The 17319-nt window shown below is 40.2% G+C and overlaps 1 protein-coding gene across 2 annotated transcripts in view; it reads right to left on the bottom strand.

Annotated features, from left to right (window-relative positions):
* CDC42EP4 (CDC42 effector protein 4) overlaps positions 1–1589 on the bottom strand; it is a 28926-nt gene extending 27337 nt beyond the window's left edge. Inside the window, exon 1 of one of the 2 annotated variants that reach the window (XM_074224652.1) lies at positions 1332–1589. The gene's annotated coding sequence lies outside the window, so the exon portion shown is untranslated. Of the gene's footprint in view, positions 1–8; positions 104–1331 lie in introns of those variants that run through there. The other variant, XM_074224654.1, reaches the window with a different exon arrangement.
* Between the last annotated feature and the right edge of the window lie 15730 nt (positions 1590–17319).

Here is a 17319-nt window from a genome sequence, read left to right as displayed (position 1 = left end):
TGACTCACCCCAGGAGACCCGAATCCCGTTGAAGGCAGCGTAAAAGAGAAGCTAAGAAAGGGGGGGGGGGCAAGTTGATGTCCCAGTTGGGGGCGCTCCAAGGCCGGGGGGGCGGTGCCAGAGGCCGGGGTCGGGGGGGGCAGGCAGAGTCTCGGAGTAGGCTCAGGGAAGGACGATTAAATCATTAACCCGGCGCAGCAACGGCCCGGCTCGCTTCTCCACCCGTTCGGGGCGCGGCCGCCTCCGCCTCCCCGAGTTTTAAGGGACATTGCAATCCGTGCGTGGTGCTGATGGGGGCCCCCAACTCTTATCCTCCCCTCTAAACGCAGATGCACACACAAAACCTTGGACAAAGGGAGGGCTCTGAAAGACTATCCTTCTTCCCAATGGGAGGTCCTCAGAGGGAGAGGGTGGAGGTGGTGGGAGATGGACAACGAATAATCCGCAGGGTTAGGGCTCCCTTCTCGGCTGCTGCTACTTTTCCGTTTCCTCCTTTAAAAATAATCAGCCTGTGATACATAGAGGCGCTGCAAAATGTGTGTGTGTGTGTGTGTGTACACGTACGTACGAGCCTGGGTTACTCCAAGGAAATATTTCTGTGCATTCTCTATGGAGAACACTATCGAATATCTACACGCCCCTCTCTGAGCAAAATCGTCGGTTGTGCTCTGGGGGGCTGGGCTAGGTCTTTGACTCCCGCCTCTTCCCTCCACACCTTATATACCCTTCGCCCAGATCAAGGGCCGACCTCCAGGGAGGCTTTGGGGCAATAGGTCAGCTGAGTGAGGAGAGAGGAAATTCCCGAATCTCAGCCCCGGGTGAGCAGGATTAACCAACTCGTTCCCTTTTTACACCCCGTCCTCTTTTGAAAGACAAATAAGCTAAAACAAAGCTTAGCGGTCTGCAGCTTTGCCTGAACCCCTTCCAAGGCGCTTGGAGTTCCCAGAACCCTTCCCCGCACGCACGGGACTGGGAAAAAAAAAAGGAACCCCTACATCTGAGTTGAAGGAGCAGGCTTGCCGGCCCCCAACCTGGCGTCTTTGGTGGGCACGACGAGAGAGAAAGGGGGCTTGCCTGGCATAGGTGGGAGTGGGGGAGGGGTAGAGCACGCCCGAACCAATCCTGAGCTTTTCCTGGGATAGCCACATCTCTGGCCCTGGAAATGGGACGAGGAGGGGCTAGACTCCACACTCCTCTTCTGTGGCCATCTGTCTCCCTATCCGGGTTCGAATTCCCCAAACCGCCTCCACCAGGTCGACTGGGTGTAGACAACGATCAGTACCCAGTAGGAACAGGTCACCCGCAGTGACGAGCGCCCCACTTCCCCCTACCTTGGTCACTAGAATCCAGTCTGCTCGGGCTGTTGTGTGTGCCACAATTTTACGACTGCTTTTCCTTCCACGAACTCGACTTGCCTCCCATTTAGAAAGCCCATGTCAAATCCTAACGCCTTTTCCAGTTTTCTCTTTCTCTTTCTCTGGCTCCATGTCTCTCTCTAGACGCTGTTCTGACACTCCTCTCTCTCTCTCTCTCTCTCTCTCTCTCTCTCTCTCTCTCCTCGCTTGGTGTTTCCTCCCTCCCAGCTTTTCTCCCTCTCAAAGCTCTCCGGGGTGATGTAATCGCCCGGCCGCAACCAATAGCGTTTGGAAACATCAGCCCAGACGCTTAGACCTCCTCCATTCAAAATCCAAAAGCTTTGAGTTTTTTGAGTTCCATGTGAGTCCGGCTACTGATTCGAGTGGGGAAGGTAGCCAGGGTCTGGGCCCCAGACGTCGAGAAAGGAGCCCTATTGAGTGAGCAAGAGAGGAAAGAGACATGGTCCAAAGATCCATCTGTCAAACTCATGCCACAGGCTCATCTTTTGCTGAATTTCTCTCCGTTTTCTAACAATCAATTTGAGAGTTCCTTAAAGAACCTTAAAGAAGAATGAAATCCCACACTTCCCCAAAGGTCCACCCTGGGATCTTTCTGGCAGAGGGCCAACATCTTCCTTTATATGAGCTCTCTCTTCAAAAACTATTTTTTCCTCTCTTCCCCTTCTAAGTAATGATAGGAAATGTTTCCCCCAGGACTGGAGTTTTCCTGACTCATGATCTCCTTAAAGCTCCTAGGATGGGCATTATGAGACAGAGGGGCAGAGGAGACTGTCAGCTCTTAGAATAGTTAATCACCTCCCGTCCCCATTAAAGAGAGAAGGATTGGAGGGGGAAGGGAAGCTCTCACTTCAAGTTCATGGACTTCATCCCAGACAGTTACTGGAAACCAAAGGGGGTTGGGGGGTTGGTGAAGAAGAAACTTAATCCAAGATGGGTAATTAGGTTTTATTCTCATTTGGTCTTTTGTTTCTGGGATTGGAAAAGCATGAGTTTGGGCTGGTGGGTGACTTGTATTATATTCTGGTCAATAGAGTTCTGTCCCACATCCCCCCAAATCCCCCTACCTTCAGATTAACTCTTTGTCTACCTTGAATATGGAGACAAAAGACTCAGATTGTTGGTACAGGGATGGGGACAGATGATAGAGAACTTGATTTCCAGAATTCTTGGTGAATTTTAGTTTGAGTGAATGAGATGTAGGTGAATTGCTAATGCAGGATCATGTAACCCTCAGCTCCAAGACTCCTACCAATTCACTACATCTTAATATGTTGAATAACTGCTGATGAAGTCACTACAGATTTGTTAGGTAAATTCAGCCAGCCATCTCTGCTGCTTGCCAATCCTTTAACCCTTCCATGATTTCACTATGTTTCATTCTCTATTCAAAACTTTTCTGCTCTTGGACTTTCTATTATAGAGCATATTGTTTCATACTGTACGTCACTGAAAAAAGATTGAGACAGTGTTCCCTTTCTTGCCCACCTTTTACTTAAATCATGTCTTAATCACCCCCAACTCTCTCCTTTCTTGCTCAAAGTCTGGGGGGGGGGGGGGGAGAAAGCCCTTCTTGCAAATACCAGCATGTTTAAAACCTTGAACCAAACTCCTCCTTTTTCCTTGTATGAGTTTGCTTGGCCTTTTCCATTATCTCCTCTTTCTCCCTAGTTTTCTTTTTTTTGGGGGGGGGGGGAATGGCAATCAGGGTTAAGTATTCAAGACCAGATTAGAGCTCTGGTTCTCCTCACTTCAGGGCCAGTTGCTACATCCACTTACTATTTTCAATTTCCCCTCTACTGCTTAGAAAGATGGTCTAATCACCCCCATTTTTATAAAATCTCCCTTGATCCTTCCATCTTCTCAGACTACATGGTGCTATATCTTTCCTCCCTGTATGAACCTTGACATTTTTAGGAAAAAAGTCATCTACTATTATTGCCTTCCCTTTCATATCTCCTATATCTCAATCCCTTGCAATCTAATCTGGATTCCTAAAATTGCATTTTCAGGATGACCTGTTCTCTTTTTTAAAGAGTCTTTTTAAAAAGTCTTTTTAAAAAACTTTTTAAAAAATCTTTTTCAACAATTTTCTTTCTTTTAAAAATCAAAATCGACACTCATTGACAACCATGAACATTTCCATTTACAAATAATAGCAAATGAGAATTGCATGTGAAACTGTGATTATCTATTACATGACACTTTATCTTCTGATTGTACTCTCATTGGTTGTTGCCAAACTTGGAATTCAGTCTCTGCCTTCCTCCAAATCTCAGCTAAAATCCCACATGTCAGTCAGTCAACAAGAATTTATTGAGCCCCTACAAGTGTGGGGCACAAGAACACCCCCCACATAAAAAGCCCAGTCTATGATATAAAGGAGTTCACAGTTTACAAATAACTATGCACAAACAAGATATAGATAGGATAAATTGGAGATGTGCAGTAAATGGAAGGCACTAGCATTAAAAGGAATCTGAAGTCTTCTTGTAGAAGGTAAGATTTTAGCTGGAACTTAAAGGAAGCCAGGAGGCAAAGTTTAGGATGGAGAGAATTGCAGACATGGAGAATAAACAATAAAAATGCAGAATGGGGAGATGAATTGCAAGGAAGCCTGTATCACTGGACTGAAGAATAAGTAAGTAGGGATGAATAAAAGGTAAAAAGACTGGAAAGACAGTAAGAAACCAGGTTATGAAGGGTTTTGAATATCAAAAAATTTTTGTTTTTCAGTCATGTCTGACTCTTCATGACTCACTTGGGATTTTCTTGGCAAAGACACTAGAGTAGTTTGCCATTTCCTTCACCAGTTCATTGTAAAGATGAATCTGAGGCAAGCAGGGTTAATTGACTAGTCCTCTGTTATTAAGTGAGGATGTCAAAAAAGAGTATTTTTTTCTTGTTTCTTTTTAAAAAATATATTCCTAATGCCTAACACAGTGGTTATCACACAGTAGGTACTTATAAATGTTTACTGGTTGAATGAAACAAGGGTAGATGAATACAAAGGCATGATGTCAGATATGCCAAAGCTGAGAATAGCCTAAGGTTTCTTTTTTTTAATTTTACAGTTTTTCCCCCAATCTCGCTTCCCTCTCCCTGCCTCCCACAGAAGGTAGTCTGATAGTCTGTACATTGTCTTCATGCTATACATTGATCAAAATTGAACATGTTGAGAGAGAAATCATATTCTTTTTTTTTTTTAGGTTTTTGCAAGGCAAACGGGGTTAAGTGGCTTGCCCAAGGCCACACAGCTAGGTAATTATTAAGTGTCTGAGATCACATTTGAACTCAGGTACTCCTGACTTCAGGGCTGGTGCTTTATCCACTACGCCACCTAGCCGCCCGAGAAATCATATTCTTAAGGAAACATAAAATATAAGAGATAGCAAAATTATATAATAAGGTAACTTTCTTAAAATTAAAGGTAATAGTTTTTGGTCTTTGTTTAAACTCCACAATTCTTTCTTTGGATACAGATGGTATTCTCCATGGCAGATACCCTAAAATTGTCCCTGATTGTTGCACTGATGAAATGAGCAAGTCCATTAAGACTGACCATCTACCCCATGTTGCTGTTAGGTTGTACAATGTTCTTTGATTCTGCCCAGTAGTGGTATTGCTGGATCAAAGGGTATGCCTATTTTTATTGCCCTTTGGGCATAATTCCAAATTGTTCTCCAGAAAGGTTGGATAAGTTCACAGCTCCATCAACAATGTATTAGTGTCCCAGATTTCCCACATCCCTTCAAAAAAGATGATTTTGTACTTTACCCTGGAGATGGTAGGGAGCCACTGAATTTTACTGAATGGGGGAGAGAGAGAGAGAGAGAGAGAGAGAGAGGAGTTACTGACATATGTGATCAAATCTAAACCTTTTGCAAAAAGCCTTTCCCATTCCTCCTTAATGCTAATGCTTTCCCTCTAGATTATCTGCAACATATATATGTATGTATACATATATACATATATATATATATATATATATATATGACTTGTTTGTACATGGTTCAAAGTTGCCTCCTCTTTAAAATTGGGAGATCCTTAAAGAAAGGGATTTTTGCCTTTTTTCATATTTTCATATTTCCAGATATTTCATATTTCCAGAAGCCAGCCCAATGCCTGACAAATAGGAAGTTCTTGTTGATTTTTTTCTTTCCTTTTTTCTTCTTTTTAAAATTTTTTTTGCAAGGTAATGGGGTTAAGTGACTTGCTCAAGGTCACACAGCTAGGTAATTAAGTGTCTGAGACTGCATTTGAACTCAGGTTCTCCTGACTCCAGGGCCAGTGTTCTATCCATTGTGCCACCTAGCTGCTCCTCTTGTTGATTTCTTGACTCTAGCTTGGATTTGGGGGGGTGGGGTGGGGCAGTGGGGTTAAGTGACTTGTTCAAGGTCACACAGCTAGTAAGTACCAAGTATGTGAGGCTGGATTTGAGTGCAGGTCCTCCTGACTCCATGACTGGTATACCATCCACTGAGCCACCTAGCTTCCCCTATGCTTGAATTTTTTTCAAAAAGCATATACTAAATTTAACCAGTAATGCCAGCAGTTTCCTACTTGTCTGTGCCCTTTTCCATATTTCCTTCTGTCCTTATCTTCATATTTAATGTTGCACAGAGTTATCAGCCTCACTCTTTCTGCCAATCATCAAAGTCCAGTAGCAGGACAAAAATCAAGATAACTTGTAATGACCCTGGTAGCAGTGGATGACTTTGCCGACTTTGATGTCTGACCAAACTCTAAGAGTACCTGCTTCAGATAACCTTCATGGCTGTTGGAACAAAATGTTCTAAATTACCTATTCCACCAAAGGAATTCTTCACATGCTTGCAGTGGACATCCCTACCTTATCAAGAGGTTTGAGGCCTGTAGGTTATCCTCAATTTAGATTAGCCCTTCTGCCAAGATGATTTATTTTTTTTTTAGATTTATTTTTTTTTTTTGCAAGGCAGTGGGGTTAAGGGGCTTGCCCAAGGCCACACAGCTAGGTAATTATTAAGTATCTGAGGCCGAATTTGAACTCAGGTACTTCTGACTCCAGGGCCTGTGCTCTATCACTGTACCACCTAGCTTGCCCCAAGATGATTTATTGAAATATGGCTGCTGTGCATGCTGTAGCTTCTTGGAGCCACAGGTGAGAGTTGGGTGAAGGTGAAAACTAAAAGTGGATAAGCAGTCCTGTAAAAGGACTTGGTTAGCCTTCACACCAGAGGTTCTAGTCTTCCCTGAACATCTGATACATACCATTATTTATTTTACATATATTTTAACTTTCAACATAACAAATTTGAATAATGAGAACCTTACAAAAGATCTATTATTTGGGACCTGGCTGTAGTATTTTTTCCTTGTCCTGAAAACACTGGATTTTGACTAGGATACTTCTAAATGTTTTCACTTTGAGGTTGCATTAAGGGTAAGACCAGTAGAATCTTTTTATTTTCACTTTGTACTATGGATCTAATAGAATTAGGGGCAGTTTTTAAGCTTTTGTTTTGTTTTGTTTTAGTCTTCAGGATTCATAAATGATTTTTAGTAGTTTGTAAATTCCCTTTTCTTGACCTGTTATCTAGGTCAATTGTTATTACTATTGGGTTGATACTTGACATGACTGGGAGGGGTGATGAAGAGCATCTAGGTGGTATAGTGAATAAAGAACTGGGCTGGGAACCAGTAAGGCCTCACACATAAATGGCAGTTTAATCCTGGGCAAATCACTTAACCCTATTTGCCTCAGTTCCTCATCTGTAGAAATGAGCTGGAGAAGGAAATAGCAAAACAATCCAGTATCTCTGCCAAGAAAATCCCAAATGGGGACACAGAGAGTATGACAAGACTGGAACCACTCAACAACAATATCTCTTGAAATGGTCTATCTTTTTTCTTAGTTTTTTTAATTTAGTTTTCAGTTTACTGTATTCGATTTTTCCAGGGAATCTATTACTTGCATGAATCTTAAGTTCTTTTAAAAAAAATGAGCTATTTTTGATATTTCTTTTCTTATAGAATCATTGTTATCTCAGGTTTCCCATATATCTTAGAGAACCATCCCATATATCAATAATAGTTTTAGAGAGAATAAAAATTAGCATATCTGATGAAAACAATGAAAAAGTCTGAATATGTGCAATATATAACATTGGTGGATCTTCCACATAAAGGGGTAAGTTGGTTGGTTTTTAACCTTCTATTCCAAGCTATTTATTCTTCTATTCTTTTCCCTCACAGCTCTTATTTCCACTCTAATTTTATTTTTAAAAATATTTTGTTTCATTTCTTCCAGTCATTCTTGAAATCCCTATGGTCAATCTTTTTTTTTTTTCACTCTGAGGCACTACTTCTATTGTGAAGTGATACTCTTCTTCTGGGCTTCCCTTTTGGGCTTCTCTAGAGGGATGTCCAAAGACATTCATATTGTACCACAAGATTGACCAGAGCAAAAGAATTTGTTAATGTTTTCATTGGGGCGGCTAGGTGGCGTAGTGGATAAAGCACTAGCCTTGGAGTCAGGAATACCTGGGTTCAAATCCAGTCTCAGACACTTAATAATTACCTAGCTGTGTGGCCTTGGGCAAGCCGCTTAACCCCATTTGCCTTGCAAAAACCTAAAAAAAAAAAAAAAAAAAAAAAAAAAAAAAGAATGTTTTCATTAATCAAGAAGGAAAGTTGTGGGGCAGTTAGGTGGCACAGTGAATAGATCCTTGGCCCTGTAGTCAGGAAGATCTGAGTTCAAATCCTGCCTCAGACACTACTTAATAATTACTTAGCTGTAATTTGGTAATTGGTAAGATTTGGGCAAATCACTTAACCCCATTGTCTTAAATAAATTAAAAAAAAAGAAGGAAAGTTGGAGGTCTGAAGATGATCAGATACTGTTGCAGTTCCAGCCATAAACAATGCCAACTAGTGATCCAGCAGTGTTATTCCCATGACCCGACAGGCAGCTTCTAGGAAACCAAAGAGTGGAATATGGTTGAAAAACTGAAACTTGGCCTGGACTCAGAAAGGATTCACAGATTGATAGCTCTCTCTCAATTCTGTGGGTGGTGGTACACGGCCACTTGGTAGAGCCAAAATGGTGCCTTCATTGTTACAGGAGAAAAATCATATCCATAAGGCCAACAATGCCCACAGCATCCAGACCTTCACCAGAAATCCTGTTTCCTATTAAATCAGGCCATGGGGTGAAACGATTCTGGAAAAGGAAGCGAGTCTTTGTACAACATTCCCCTCACTATAATAAACATAATGTATGTCATGTCTCTCTCTCTATATATATATGTATATATATATATATATATATATATATATATATATATATGTATATACACACACACATATATGATATGGTCTTCTTTGATTCTGAAGGACAACTACTAACTATCCCCTAGTAGTTCTTCCTTATGTTCTCATTGCATCAGTATTTTTTCCTCTTTATACCTCCAGGTTCAGTTCCTGAATTGAGATTTTATGTCAGCTCTGCTCTTTCTACACTATTGGATAGAGTAGATAGAACCTGTTCAACCCTATATCCTTGATGGTCTCAATTCCAAACTAGGTCTCACCCTATTCCTCAGTCCCTGGCTTCTGTTTCAGCCTTCTGATGGTCCCATTTAGATGCTGGCCTTGGCCATCACTGTATCATTTTCCTCGTGTGACCCTCAGATAGAAGTTGGTTCTATCTCCTCATCTCCTCTCTCTTCCCCTTTGTCCCTCTCTTTATCTTTCCTTTACTCTCTCATTCTCTGTCTCTGTCTTTCTCTGTGTATCTCTCTGTCACTTCCTGTCTCTGTCTCTGACTCTCTCCTCTCATCTCATCACCTCCCATGAGTTCAATTGTCTATGATCCTGGCTTATGTTGAAGATCGAATAGTTTTCAGATCTCCTGAAAGGTCCCTGATGGTTGTTGAGTTGGTCCTGTCTCCTGTTGTGTCTCTTAGTTCTCTATGGAGTACACAGTAAATGTCTCCTTGTGGAATGACCTATATGGGACTGACTGTGTTGAGATCTTGTTGACTTCAGAATCACTAGCTTTTGATCCTTGCTCAGAGGACAGAGGTTTCAGGCACACCTACCTTTAATCTCCCTGGCTTTTTGTTTCACTGGTATAACTTCTCTGTTCTCCTCTCCTCTCACCTTATTTCTTCCAACTACTTTTGAAGTCATTATGGCATTTTTGGGGGAGGGGAAGCATTTTAGGGCATTTGGATTGTTTTGCAAGATGGACCAGATTGTTACAAGATGGACCCAAGAATGTTTACATCAATTAATTAATTAATCAAAAATGTCAAGGACTTCTTTAGCCAGAGAGAGAGAGAGAGAGAGAGAGAGAGAGAGAGAGAGAGAGAGAGAGAGCCTAGTCTCTCCTCTCTTCTGCTTTCCTCTTTCTCTAATCTTATCAACTCCCAGGAGTTCAACTATCATATCTTTACACATCAACTCCCAAACTTCCATGCCAAAAATGGGATTGCTGGACCAAAGGGTATGTATAGTGTAGTCACTTTTCTTGAATATCAGTCCTATTTATTTCACTTTTTTTCTCCCATATTGTTCAGTCATTTTAGTTATATCCAACTCTTTGAGTTTTCTTGGCAAAGATACTGAGTTTTGGTTTGCCATATCCTTCTCCAGCTCATTTTACAGATGAGGAGACTAAGGCAAACAGAGATAAATGAACTTGCCCAGCTTCACACAGTTAATAAGTATCTGCAGCTAAATTTGAACTCAGGTCTTCCTGACTTCAGGACCAGTGCTGTATACACTGTGCTATCCAGTTCCCTTGTCTCCCTCGGCTTTAGGGATTTTAGTGCCAAAGAGCATCAATCATCCAGAAGGGAGCTACAGGCCAAAAGAAGACTCCATTTGTCGCCATTGAGCTCCTGTGACATAAAAGTACCATTGTGATAGATCTATGTCACTTTTTAATTTGGTGACCTAGAATTGTCAACAGGCATACTGCCTGTGTGTTTTGGGTACTTGGAGGAGACTGGATATACAGCATGTCAGTGTGACAACTGGGATTTAGCTCTCTACAACCAGCTTAGGGAATAGCTAAGCATTAAATGAACTCAGTCTTTGATTCAGGAATTTGGGGCTTTACATTTACATTTTGGGGCCTTCCATTTTCTCCAAATTTGGCAGGAGCTGCTTTCTCACTTAGAACTCGAAGAATCCCCAGTTTTCCCAGAGCTCAGCACAAGGGTCACTTCCTATAAGAAGCCTTCTGTGATTCCCCTTCTTGCTAGCATCCTTAGTCTTGAAATAATCTTGTATCCATTTTGCTTATATTTTGTATTTAATTTTCTTTGTCATGTTATTTTCCCTGCAATATATTGAACTCTTTCAAATCAAGGGACTTCTTTTTTTGGTATTTTTTATTCTTTGTGCTTTATACATACCTATTTATTTATTGAATGATCATTATCACACCAACCTCCCTCATCTCTTCTTCCTCTTATCCTGTATCTCACACTCTTCCACTCTTAATGCTATACCTTCTCTTTGGCCCTATTCCTTTCCCCTTTCTCCATCATCACTTGTAAAACTATCCTCTTTTTTAATACCTGCCTCCTTTAGGGAACCTTCAGACAGAAAGGAAAGTAGGGAAAAGAATAAAATTAGGAACATGAAGGCTTAGACTCTAGTCTAAACTGGAGGAGTCACCTTGGGAAAGTCACTTAATTCTTGTTTTTTTTTTTCCAAAAAAGAAAATAATACTTGCCATGTTTCTGTCTGAGGGCTGTGAAAATCAACAGATAAATTGTATATATTAAAAGCGACTTGAAATATGCAAGGTGGTGGTTTTTATTATCAGCCCCTCCCAAAGAAGAAAGTCCTTCCCTGTGCCCATAAAGGAAGTAGGATGTTTTCCATAGTTGAACACTCCCTCACTCTCCCTTAGATTACATACCATTTTGCCATGTATCGGAATTATGTTTTCCCTCTTCTCTGCAAACTGATGGCTCTCCTCTTCAAGAACCAATATTTTGGTATGGCATAATGGAAAGAGCTGGAACATCTTTGTTTTTGTCATCTTCTCTGGCTATGTGGAAATCTGGAGAAGAGGATTTTAGATGTGACTCTGACTGAGTGACCTTGAATAGGTCACTTCTATAGACCTAATGTTCCTGTATATAAAAATAAGGAGATAGGACTAGATACTTTCTAAGAACCTTTAAGTTTTAGTTAAAATATTAGAATTTCAATGGGAAAAAATCATCCTCTTCTAGAAATCTTTCAGGATTAAAGACAGAGATTAGTGACCTGACTGCCTCCCAGGCTCTGTAGTTATTGAACACTTGTGTTTTCAATTTGTAATTTACTATTTTGCACCTGTATGACTTTGGGGAAGTAGTATAATCCATTTGGTTCTCAATTTTATTATGTAAAATAAGGAGATTGATGATTCCAAATAATTGAAAAAGTATGCTATCTGTCTAAGACAGGTAGGTGGTTACAATGGTTAGAAGACTGGACATAGATTTTGGATGACTAGAGTTCAGTTACTTCCTGCAGACAATAGATAGGCGACCTAGGGCAAGGCAGCTATATGACTCAGGGGCTAGAGCACTGGGTCTAGAAGACCTGAATTCAAACACTTAATAGATATGTGACCTTAGACAAGTCATTTAACCTCTAGAAAGCTAGATAGCTCAGTGCATAGAGTGGTAGACCTGGAGTCAGGGTAAACCTGACCTCATACACTTCCTAGCTGTGTAACTGTGAGCAGATCACTTAATTTCTATTACCTTATTCTGCTGAACAAGGAAATGCTAAGCCATTCCAGTAACTTTGCCAAGAAAATCCAGTGGACTTTATGGTCTATGAGATCATGAAGAGACTGATCTGACTGAATCATAACCCAGGACAAATCTCTTAGCTTCTTTCAGTTTCAGTTTTTTCATCTGTAGTATAGAGTTAATAATAATACCTATCTCACAAGGTAGTTGTGAGCATCGAATGAGTTAATACGTGTAAAGTGCTTTGCAGACTTTAAAGTGGTATATAATTGCTAGCCCATAGACTTAGGATGAAAAATAACATGCATTTTCATTTGGGGGCATGATCAATGTGGGAATTTGCTTTGTATTACTATATATATATATATATATATATATTAACATTATCTATATATATTTTCACTAACATTATCTATATATATTTATATTTGTTACAGAAGTTTTGTTTTTCTTCTTTTGGGGGAGTTTTGGGGGTGGAGTGGGAGGAAGAGGAAATAAATGCTCCTTAATTGGAAAAATAAAATTTCATAGAATGAAATGAGGCTGAGCTTAGAGTTCCCTTCTTTCAGGGAAGGTATCTTCCATTGTGTTGTATAATAGAAAGAGGATTAGGTCTAAGGTTCTATAGAGTCATCTCAGCTGTTTCCCCATTCTCTACTCAGTTTGCATCCAATGTCAACCAACATTTTGAAGCCAGTTTAAATGAGAAACTGGGAAAATCAGTGAAAAAACACAGGCTCTGTTCTAAATCTCCTGATTCCAAGGGAGGTTTAATACCCTTGCCTTTAGGTAGGGATTTGAGCTCTTAGCTGTGCTTTACCTATAAGCCTTTAGGCCAGGGTGTGTGTCTTTGCATGTAACTTTACAGCTGTGGACCCTGATGCTTTTAGGGCTCAGCAGAATCTCAGGAAGAAGTTATCCTTGAGCCTTTTCCTCCCTTGATATCTGTCTTCTGATGCTTATTTACAGTATGTCATAAACATTTAAATTCACTCAGTTCTTATGAAGTTCATAAGTCAATGTGATGTGATGGGAACAACCCGAGACCTAGTCTCTAAGTCAGCTTTTGAACTGGTTGTATCAATGTGGGCAAGTCACTTCATTGCTCTGGGGACTCAAATTCCTCATCTGTAAAATGGGGACAATAATACTTATATAATCTTGCTTTCAGGGTTGTTGTGAAGAAATCACTTTGGTTAATCCTTTAGAAATATGTTATTAATAGGATTTTAGATTTAGCATTGGAAAAGATCTTACAAATCATCTGGTTAGTCCAACTCACATCTTTTGTTGTTTGTTCATTCAGTCATGACTCTTTGTGAGCCAATTTGAGATTTTCTTGGTTAAGATACTGCAGTGGTTTGCCACTTCCTTTTTCATGTTACAGATGAGGAAACTGAGGCAAACAGGGATGGCTTACCCATTGAGGTGGTTCAATATATAGAGCACTAGGTTTGGAATAAGACATCTTTCCTAGTTCAAATCTGGCTTCAGCCATTTACTAGCTGTGTGACCTTGGGCAAGTCATTTAACCCTGTTTACCTTGGTTTCCTCTTCTGTTAAACTGGAGAAAGAAATGGCAACCACTTTAGGATCTTTGCCAAGAAAACCACAAATGGGGTCACAAAGAGTCGAGCTTGACAGATCAGGGGTCTATTTACTATGCCACCTAGCTGCCCTCTCCCTCATCTTACACAAAGGAAAACTGAGGTCTAGGGAGGTCAAGGGATTTGCCTAAGATCACATGGATATAACAAGTGGCATGGCCAGACTTCCAGCTTAGGTTCTCTTCAGGCTATACACTGCATTAAAGTATTCAAATCTCTGCAAGTCAGTTTTACTGTCTCTTGGAATAATGGTCTTTCCAGGTCTGGAATGAGACAGTTGTCCCATCTTTTTTGGTCTCCTATTTGTGGTAAATCTTAGAGTCTATATGTTTAGGAGTGAGGGGGTAGAGAACAACAACTCTCTAGAAGGGCAGGATGTGTTCTGGGATTCAAGTCGCTGATATACCTCACCCTAGAAAAGTACAAAAAAAGCAATGTAACCCTCTTTCTTATCTTCAACTATCCACTCCACTGTTCTTTATGGAATCAAATACATAGTAAGGTCCCTGAAACTGCCTCATCTCCATCAGGGTCCTCACTGACTGCTTTCTTTCCTACGGACAATCCCATCTTTTGGATTGGCTACAGCTGATTTAGTGCCTCTAAATTAGCTGCAGGGTGTCATCCACACAGTAAAGTATTTTCCCATTAGGGAAGGGAAGGTTGGGTGTGTTGATGTGCCTCTAGAGAGCCTCTAGCATAAAAGGAGGGAGTCCAGATGTGGCCCTTTGGCCCCTACAAGATTGATTACAGGCCTGCATAGCCCATAGTCTCTGCCCTGGAGTTTATTCAGTGGTTCTCAGAATACAATTGGAGACAGTTGTGCAAGAGTAAAAGGCTGAATGATATGAGGAGATGAAGTCAAGGGAGTGGGCAATTTTCTACTGATTGTTAAGCATAAGTAAACTCCCAACTTAACAATAACAAGATTGCCTTTCATTTGAAGAGTAATTTACACCTTAATAAAATATTTTCACTAACATTATCTAATCTGATCTTTATAACAAGCATGGAAGGAATGAAGTAAACAGAACCAGGAGAACAATATATAAAATAACTACAATCATTTGAGAAATTAAAAACTGAACTTTAGTTAATTGCTAAGATCCATCTTGGTTGAAGTTAACACATACCGATTTTTTCTGGAACTTGGGTGCAGGGTATTGCCTGCTCTGTCTGACAGCTATTGCTGGGGTGATTGTTTTTAATTTTTCCTTTGATAAGAGGGCATAAGAGAAATGAGAAATTATACTGGAACATGTCTAGGGTGTAAGAACAAAGGTAATTAAAAGAAACACCTTTTAATTGGTAAGGCAGTTATCCCTTTTTTGCAACAAAAAAAAATTGAACTTGAAGAATGAAAAGACTTACCCAAAGTCACACAGTTGATAAGAGGCAGCCCTGGGAGTTCAATCCAAGTTATTTCCACTTAAGCATAATGTTTTTTCCCCTGCATTTCTGAGAAAGGAGGGTGAGGGGGTATGATGGGTGTAGGAGGAAATAGAGGATATGGGTCAGGTCACAGTTTCTATAGTTTCAAACTTCTAGGCACATAAACTGCTGGTGTCTAGGGGTTTCAGTCCTGATTTAGCCCTTTCTTCTTAGTGAATGGTGAACATCTCAACTTTGGCACAGTCAACCCTGCTTAGATCAATGGTGGCTTTGGTGTTTTAGGAAAGAAATATGTGAAGTATTAAAATGAGCTGTGCTATCAAGGATCCCTATTCTGAAGAAAATTCAGTGCAGGTTAGAAGAATAAATCAAATTCAGTAACTGGAACAGGAACAGAGGTCAATTGGCCATCACCAATCTCTTAGGCATGACTATAAGGAAAAAGGGACCAACTCATAGAGAGGTTGAAGGGCACTCTATCTCCTTTAGAATCTGAAGCTAGAAAGGAATCTTATAAGTCATAGATTCAAGCTAGAAAGAATTTTAGGGGCCATCAAGTCTAATCCCTTCATTTTACAGGGGAGGAAACTGAGGCAAAGTTAGGATTTAGTGATTTGCTCACTGTTATCATGTACATTTTTTCCCTTCTCCCTCCCCATTCTAGAGATAACTACTATTAGACACAAATGTGTGGAAAAACCATTCTATGTATCTATTCATCAGTTCTTTCACAGTGTCTGAAGTGGGTTTTAATTCCAAGTCTTCCTGACTCCAAGCCTAGTTCCCTACTACCAAGCCTCTTAGTACAAAGCAGGTACTTTTCAGATGGGATAACATTTCCAGAGAAATGAAGGAACTGTCTAGTGGTTACAGGGCTAATAGAGTTATATAAGCAGCTGAATTAGCATTGAATCTTATGTCCTATTTTCCCTTCCCCTCCCTACTAACATGCATTTTAGAACAGAGTTGGGACTCTTTAACCACTTAAGGGGAGTAGAATGAGAAGATAAAATGCCTCTTATGATCTCTTTTGTCGTTTCCCAAGATGAATTAAATAAAAGAAAATTTCAGCAGCTATCTGTACAGACAAACTATGGACTTCTGAATCAAGGTCCTCGGATGTAGGTAAATTTTCAGAGACCAACTATGGCTCCTCTCCTTGGGCAAACCTTGATAACCATGGGCCAGGAAATTGGGTGGGAGAAGGAAGCGTTCTATCAGCTCTGGAAGGGGATACTCCAGAGGGAAATTTGATTTAGTGAATAAATCAAGAAATTGGGCAAAAGGAAATAAATGGTTGTCAGCTGTGTCAGGCAAGAGTTAGATTGGACGATAGAATGAATTTGATGTGGATGAAGAGAAGTTTGCTTTCAGGATGTTGTCTCTTCTGAAGATTTCTATTTACAAAACCAAGAGAACATTGTATACAGTAACAGCAATATTGTTTTAAGAACAACTCTGAGGGAAAAAAGTCATTTTGACTATTATAAACACCAAAATTAACTACAAAAGACATATGAAGGAAGACACTGTCTGCATACAGATAAAGAACTGATGAATAGATACATAGAATGGTTTTTCACACACATTTGTGTCTAATAGTAGTTATCTCTAGAATGTGGAGGGAGAAGGAAAAAATGTACATGATAACAGATTTAAGAGGAATAGCAGTACATAATAGGCTTACAGTTTTATGTGCAATCACCTTTTTTATTATGTTTTGCAGTTGGTTATTTTATTCCATAAATTAAAATAAAATATATGTTTTATCTCTTTTAAAAAAAGTTTTGTTGAAGTCTTTTTATTTTAAGGGTTTCTTTAACAATGAGGTAATCCCATCTAGAGAGATCATAAAAGCACAGCATCAGTTAGAACTCTTCCTTGACTCTAGTTTCAGCCTCAAATCTGTTAATAAAAAGGTAATCAAACTTTAGTCACCTTCATGAAAGACTGACAGACACACACACACACACACATGCACACAAACAAAATCTATGGCCCCAATTATATATCTCCTTGGGGCTGGGGGCTGTGTCTAGGAAGCCAGAACTGGAGCCCTTGTAGGTTTGAACCCATCAGTTTTCATCCAGGCAGTCTGAATGTGATGTGACACATAGGGCCAGATGATTGCTGAGCTTAAAGGAGTACTCATCCTTTCCCTCCCCTCTTTTCCTTAATGTTTCCCCTCCTCTCTCTTCTTCC

This window comes from Macrotis lagotis, chromosome 2, assembly GCF_037893015.1.
Source record: "Macrotis lagotis isolate mMagLag1 chromosome 2, bilby.v1.9.chrom.fasta, whole genome shotgun sequence".
NCBI lineage: Eukaryota > Metazoa > Chordata > Mammalia > Peramelemorphia > Peramelidae > Macrotis > Macrotis lagotis.
This window is presented reverse-complemented; position numbering and strand designations above follow the sequence as displayed.